Genomic DNA, 8,222 nt, shown 5'->3' with positions numbered 1-8,222 from the left:
CCCCCGTCGGCCCCCGCGCCGCGCCGCCCGCTCGGCCTCTCGCTACGCCGCCGAGATCGCGGCGCCGCGGCCCCCGCGACGCCCCGGTTCCACTTTCCTTTTCCCTGTCAGGCGGCCTCCTTTCACTTCCTGAGTCATTTAAAGTGGCAATGGCCTTTTTCTGCGTTTCCCGCGGGGGCTCCGCATCCCCTGAAGGGAGGGGAGGCTGGTAGAGGTCTCCCGCGCGCTCCCGGGGCGGGAGCTAGGCCCCACCTCCCCCACGCCCTCCCTGCAGGTGTCAGCCCGACTTTTCAAGGCCACTAGGCGGGTGCACGCGTGTAGTTCAGTCTTTCCTTCCCCTTTGTCGCCAACCTTTTCGGTCCCCTCTGCTGCGTGCTCTGCAAGGTGCCAGGACAGGGTGTTGTTTATCAGACTGAGCCTGACCGCTGGGGATTTCCAGAGGGCGCTGGGAAGGGTTGTGTTTGTTTTAGGCTCAGGGAATCTCAGGCTAAGCAAACATTGTCGACCCAAAGCATTACTACACTTTGTCTATTTGCAAAGTCTGTTTGCTTGCCTTCCAGCCTCTTAGAGGCTCAGAACCTATAGGATGGCAACTTCCGTGCCTTTTTCTGAGAGCTTGCCTTGGATTTGGCTGAGATGTCAGGTGAGGTAGGTGGAGAGAGACAGTATTTACCCAATAAAAGTTCCAGTGTGCAGTCATTTTCCTTTATGTAAAGAGACCATCTAGATTCAGATTGGGTTCCAAAGAATGGAAGGGGACTTATTTATTAACCAAAACTAAAGTGCCAAGAATCGGGCTATATCATTTTGTGGCTCTCTACAAAACGGTTTTGGGAAGATCCACTGCCTGGGACCCTCCAAATCCTGATACTACAACTTGTTGGCTTTGTGACCATGTGAAGTTAATTAATCGTTCTGTTTTCCACTTAACAAAAAAAAAACATGTATGTAAAGTGGAAATAATAGTAATACCTACCTCATGGGGCTGTTTTGTGGATGAAATGTAAAGGTGCCTGCCTTGCAGAAGTATTCACTGCATTTTAACTATTAGTATTGGCACAAATTATATGTAATGCACATAATGACCCTTTGAAAGAAGTTTTAAACATATTTTTAACACCTTGAGCATTTTTGCCTGGCTGCTGGTAGCGTAAGCAAACCCCCACTCATTGAAGAGCTTTTGTTTTGCATTTTAAAGAGGAAAAGAACATTTTGATCTAGTTAAGGGAGAGGCTGGGGTGTGGTTGAGAAGAATGGAGGGGGATGGAATGGTGTCTGTTTTCCTTTGACTCTCTTGGAGAATTTTGAGCTAGGATTTCCAGATGAACTTCACAACAATGCCAGGGGATGGGGTGGGGTAAAAATCATTTAAAATATATTTTAATGTCTCCACATATAATGTATACTTACTCTCTGTATAGCTTTTGTCAGAGATTTGCTTTTTAGAAATCTCTGGGTGTTTTTAACCTCAGAACAATTCTATAGAATGTTGAAAGAAAAGTCACGTTGGTTTTGCTCCAATTCCGTACACATTTCTACTTTTCTCCAGTTCATTTCCCTGGAAATTATTTTTATGTCTGCAATCGAAACAGGGATTGATGCAGCATTCTGAAAAAAAATATTCAACAAATGTCAACTCAAACATCAACATTAGTACACCTAGCAAATAGTGTTTCTTGTGTGGTTAGAGAGCGAGAAACACTATTCTCTACATACTAATTTCCACCTCCCTAGACTTAAAAGGAAATAGATTTTACAAACATAATGTCATCACATTTAGAAAAATTTTTTTTTCAATGAAAACCATTTTTTTTATGTCTTAAAGAATAATTTTTTTGTATGTGGGAGATCTTTGATGGGGAGGAAGAGGGGTGTCTTTTTGTTGCCATTACTGTTGTTATTGTTCGTTCTTAATTTTGCCTGACAGAAAGTTAAAATATCATACTTTGCAGTTCAGTATCTGACACTTCACAATCCTTCTTTAAGCCCTCCGTGGTGAGAGGGTCTTAGAGGCAGAAGTTGATGGAACTGCTAAAAAGGGACTTCATAAAGCTCTGGTGATGAGGTATGACAGACTCAATGAGACAGACCTTCTGTACCCCTCTGTATAAAAATTAAAACAGTCTGACTCCCCAGGAATTGGAATCTTTGGGACCATCCAGGATAAAAAAACAAAACAAAACAAAACAACCCATACATTATTATGTTAATCTATTATTGCATAAAAAATTAGCTCAAAACATAGTGACTTAAGACAATAAACATTTATTATCTCACACTTTCTGTGAGCCAGGAACATGGGAGTGGCTTAGCAGGGTGGTCTAACCCAGGGTTTCCTAAAAGATTTCACTGAAAATGTTGGCTGGGATTACAGTCACTTGAAAGCTTGACTTGTAGGATTTGCTTGTAAAATGGTCCACTCACATGGCTGTTGGCAGGAAGAGTCACCACTTTGTACTGGGCATGCTCATGACACGGCAGTTGAATTCTCCCAAAGCAAGTGATCCGAGAAGGCAAAGTGGAAGATGAAATGTCTTTTGTGACCTAAGCTCAGAAGTCACACATCGTCATTTCTGACATAGTCTATTTGTTACAGAAAGTGGCTCTGTTCGTTGTTGGAGGAGACTACACAAGGGCATGAATACCAAGAGGTGGGGGTCTTTGGGGCCATCTTTGAGGCTGGCTACCATATTCGGCCTTTTGGCCCCAATGATTCACGTCTTTCTCTAATGCAAAATATATTCACTTCCTCCCAAGATCCCCAAAGTCTCAATCCATTACATCATCAGCTTAAAGTCTAGGATCTTTCCTAAATCAGGTCCAGGTGTGGATGAAGCTCCTCTGTGTAGTGTCTTAAATGCAGCTCCTCAAGTATAGTTCCTCTTCATCTGAATACTTGTTTTTCTCCACTCTCCCAACATACAATGGTGGGACAAGTTTAGGTTAACTGATACAGACACTCCTGTTCAAAAAGGAGAAAAGGTAGGAGCTGCAGAGGAGTCACTGGTCTATAGCAATCCTGAAATTCAGTTGGAATTTGTTAGAAGTTCCTCAGTTAGGGCTCAGTCCTATTTCTGCTCACTTCTACTGCTGGAGTGACTCTCCATGGCTTTTGACTTTACCCTCTAAGTTCTTGATTCCACTCTCTGAGTCATCCTTCCATTTCTATGAAAAATAGCCCATGTTTGCAGCTATATAATTTGTCAGTCTGTTTTCTGCCAGTAGAATTTAGGCAGTCTAAAGACCCCTTTTCTTTCTGCACTGTCTCTGTCCCATTGGCAGTCTTTCTGCCAATATAATTCCTTTTAAAATATTGTGAGTTTCCTATGAATCTTATTGGGGCACCACTTCATTGGACAGAAATCATACCTACGAATATCTTCAAGATAAGACCTTCTTTACTCTGAGCGTCCCTCTACTGAAACTGCTGAGACACCACACTAATAAGTTTCTCTGAAGCCCTATCATTTGGATGATTCTCTGAATCACTGCTGTAGATCTTTTTGAAGTATGAACAAAGGGTTTTACAGCCACACTCGTAGCTTCATAATGCTTTCCTTGCAGCATCCTGGAGTTTAGTTTTGACTGAAAACCATTTTTTCATTTTAGCATTATTTCCCATCTAGAGAAGATGGGATTTTTCAAATCTAGCAAGCTCTGGATACTTTTTTTTAAGTCCTACTTTAGATTATCTCTTTCTTTTTCACATATTGCAATAATCAGGGAGAAGACATCAGTCAGTACCTTCAACACCCTAGCTGGCAATGCACTTACTAGAACACCCAGTTAATTAAGCACATTTCTGCTTTACACATTATTGCAGGTGACAGTGTTGCTAAACTTCCTGCCGCTACATAACAAGGACCCTTTTCCTCCAGTTTCCAATAACATTTTTCTCATTTTCTCTTAGGCCTTAATCTACAGCCTTTCAAAAGCCATCAGCATTCTTTTAACAGTTTCTTCAAGACTCTCCAGGTTTTCACTAACACTCCCCTCTAAGCCCTTTCAGCTTTTCTGACTACTGCCCAGTATCAAAGCCAATCCAACGTTTTAGGTTTTTGTTATGGAAGCACTTCACTGCTCATAGTAAATATGTATTATTGTCTATTAATGAATGATAAGTTTCCTCCAAACTTTGAATCCTCTTGGGGGCTGACTACCACACTTGATATTGGCATTGTCTTCTCATTGTGGTTAGCGACAGCTGTAAGGCATCTCCAAGGTGCTCAGCAGACAGTGGGATGTGGAACACAGGGCAGTTTGCATTGGAGACTGTTTTGTGAATGCATGTAGGATTTTGACTAATAAGTGGTGTATTCCTAAAATGAACTGGTGTCTGCTAATTATGTAGATGATAGTTCTTAAATTATTAGGCATTTTGAACTGTACATATGAGGAAACCTAGGTTCAGAGAGGTGAAGAAACTTATTAAAGTTTCCCAGCCAGAAGGTGGCTGAGTCAGGATTCAAACTCAGATCTGACTCCATCTTACCATATAAACTGTGTATGAATAGGTGATACCCCAAATTGACTAACTGCTTGCCAGTAACCTTACCTGTGTTTTCACTTCCAGCTGTGAAATCAATTTCTGTCCCCTTCACCTGTGCCAAAGAGACAAACTGGATTTAGTAAGATTCATAACATAGTACATTTAATTTCAGGAAAACCTCTAGACAACAGTTCTCAACCTGTGGGCCGCGACCCCTTTGGGGGTTGAACGACCCTTTCACAGGGGTCGCCGTGTACTCATATGTGGGCGTATCTGCATGTGGGCCTGGAGACGGATAGAGGAGTGGTGTCTCGGTTCCTAAGACCATCAAAAATATGTTTTCTGATGGTCTTAGGCGACCCCTGTGAAAGGTTGAGAACCGCTGCTCTAGAAGTTGAAAAGAGAACAGCGTGGAATTTCTAAGTCCACTGCTTTAGGGAAGGTATTTGCACCCCCTCAGCTGGTCCCGTTCTTATATAATTAGACTGTCATTTCAGTGACTGATTTCAGTCTCCCTGCTCCAAGCTCCTGAGATCACCTAAAGCTCGCCTCATGCTGTTATCATATTAGCCAATATCTTATCCTATTAAAGCCAGTGCAGTGAAATATGATATCCCCTAGCCAATCCCAACTCTGCCAAAATATAAAGAATGACGACTTTATGGCTGAGCCTGACTTTTTGTTCCTCAGAAGCCTATTGGAAATGGATACCAGAATGATTCCATGGCCCAACACCCTTCTGAACATTTTCATTTTGTCCAGTTCTTACAAGTGAATGGTTCACTGCTTGTTAATATTATAATGCTGTAAACCCCCCTACCCCCTTAAAAAAATAAGTATATGTAAAGATAACCCCAGATAAACTCTGATCAAGACATTTTAATTTCAGTACATTCATGTAGTATGTTGCTTTATAAATGGTGCTAAATATTTCCCATAACAATCACAAATAATAAAAATACCTCATTTTCATAACCACCATTTCATTCAACCCAAGAATTCAAAAAATTCCCTTGATACTTGTTTCTGTTTTCTTCAGATACTTTTTTACAAAGTCCTTGCTAGTACATGCCTCTGTTTTAACAGTGGGAAACTAAATGCCAAGAGAGTTATTAGAAGAACATCCAGTCAATTTGAGTTAATCTCCAACTTCCTCCTTGGCCTTCAAGCCAACTCCTTAATCCCTGGGTGATTCTAATTCTTTTTGGCAAAATGATATTTTTCGAACTTCTCTCCTTGTAAATGCTTTCTTAAGGGTGGTCTTGACTTTTGTCTGAGTGGGCTGCCGGGGATCAGGGCAGACACTTAATCATCTGTAAAATCAGTACTCTTTGGGAGTGAGAAAAATCCTTAAATTTGCCTTCCATTACACCCGTTGGAAAAGCAGTCACCTATGGACAGGAACTAATTAAAGACTTTGTATTTCAGCGGTTAGAGCACTGCCCTTGTAAATCAGGGATTAGGAGAGAAAATCTCGCTAAGGCTTGTTCCCTCCATTTATTTATTTATTTTGGAACTCCAGAGCAGACAGGCTAGTTAATCACGCTCCTCAGATCACAACCTGTCTTTAGTTCATGCAAGGCAGCTTTCTTATTTTATTTTATTTTATTTTGATTTAACCTTATTTTATTTTTCCTTTATCGCCAAACCCCACTCCCATTCCCCCAACTTCTTCCCACAGAAACTCTCTCTAATGTGTTTGATAAATATCGTTGGATATATACGTATCTTTAAAAAGTATTCTATTGTTTTGTCTATGTATGTGTTAAACTTTACATAAATATGACACTCAAAAATGCTTTCTGTTTCTTTCATTTTATTTTTTTACCCAATGCTGTGGTTGTTAAAATCTTGGAAATCTACTCTTTGACATGTGGTATTATCTGAATTCCTAGTTTTTGTCAATCTAATGGGTGTAAAGTGATAACTCACCATGGTAATATATTTGCATTTCTTGAGTTACTAATATAGACAAATATCTCTTTAAACTCTTGTTATGTGATGTCAAATGACAAAGCTAAAACAATTTACTAATGAGTTTGATGTTCTTTATGCCAAGGAAAACAATCCATGAACTGGGCGAGCACAGTGCCTCATAAGTAGTGAGCGCTCTTCCCAAGGGATTTTGGGAAAGAGTGACTTTTATGGAGAGTTCCAAGCAGCAATGGGGAAACAGGGCAAGATTGGCTGTTGCGTATCGGACCTTAAATAGAAAAATCAAGGTACAAGGAAATAAGTATAGAGCCCAGACTTGGCTTGGCATTTGGGGATTGGCTGACCGAATAAACTTTGTTTCTGGTCAAGCAGAGCCTGTCCAGGAACAAAAACTTCAGTTTGCTGACATGGCACCCTGAGCAGAAGCAGCTCCATTTTCAGGCTAGAAATTTATTTCAACGATGGATAGCCTATTTTTAGCCTTTGCCCATTTTTGATTGCATTCTCTATCATTTTCTTATTGTTTGGCACGGTTTTCTTGTACCTTCCAGATTAACCCTGGTCAGTGTTAGACATTGCAAATATCTTCTCCTGATCTGTCATCTGCCCATTAACATTGTCTATAGCGGTTTCCTTTCTGAATAGAGGTTTTATGTTTTGATGTGGTCAAACCCATCCTGTTTAAGAAGTCCCACTCGTATAAATATATACTCCAGCATCTTGTCTTTATCTTTATGATTTTACTTTTCACATTATGGTCCATCTAAAGGTCACCTTTGTATATGGTTTGAAGTAGAGATCCAATTTTATTTTTTTCTGTAGAGTGAAACAGTTTTCTCAACATCCTGACTCAATTTAGAATACTAACCATGAATAAAGAAATTCGTATTAAGGGAAGTACCATAATGAAATGATTAAGAGTAGAGGGTGAGGGGCAAATAACAGATGACTTATTACCCAGAAGTATGCTCCCTAAAAATGGTAGCTTTTCAAAAAACTTCTAAGACAAAATATTGTCAGAGTAGTTGTTTAGACTATACTGGTGAGACATTGCGGGAGGGGGATTGGTTTGAAGAAGCAGCAGCTTCAGTTCAGGAAAGGCAGATAAACTAGAGGGGTCACAGACACAGTCCACAATGGGAAGAGCCATTTTGAAAATTCTGGAGGTAGCCTATTCTGATGAGGGTAAAATGAGGGGTGACAACAGGTAGTTTCAGAGGGGGCCACTCATTCATTCACTCATTCATTCATTCATTTACTACATTTTGATGGACTCTTCTGGGCTCTGAGGATGCAACTACAAAACAAGACTAACAAGATTGCTGCTTCCAGTGCACCTGTATTTCTAGCATAAGTTGGCAGTCTTCATCTCTGGTTTCCCCTCTACACTACCACCAAAATAATTCTTCCAATTCTTCAAATGCAAGGTTAATTAAGATGTACTCATTTTAAGAACCTTCATCAGTAGATCTCCACTGCTGCTGTAGACTTACCATGTTATACAAGGTCTTCCCTGATTCGACCACCTGCCCACCTCTTCAAATTTATCTCTTGTTACTCCCCCAACTCTACAGACTGGTTCCCAATAGAACAAGCCATTGTATGTACTAAACCTCACATGACCCCAAATGTAAGGCAATCCCCTCGTTTTCTCATGACAGGACCGCCCAAAAAAGCTCTTATGGCCAACTTGAATGTATATAAATGTTTGAGGATATAGCTGAACATTTTAAATATCAACTTATATATTTAACATGTTAATTTAAACATTTTAAATTAAACATTACATGAAATATTG

This window comes from Hipposideros armiger, unplaced genomic scaffold (assembly GCF_001890085.2).
Source record: "Hipposideros armiger isolate ML-2016 unplaced genomic scaffold, ASM189008v1 scaffold_44, whole genome shotgun sequence".
Lineage (NCBI taxonomy): Eukaryota > Metazoa > Chordata > Mammalia > Chiroptera > Hipposideridae > Hipposideros > Hipposideros armiger.
This window is presented reverse-complemented; position numbering follows the sequence as displayed.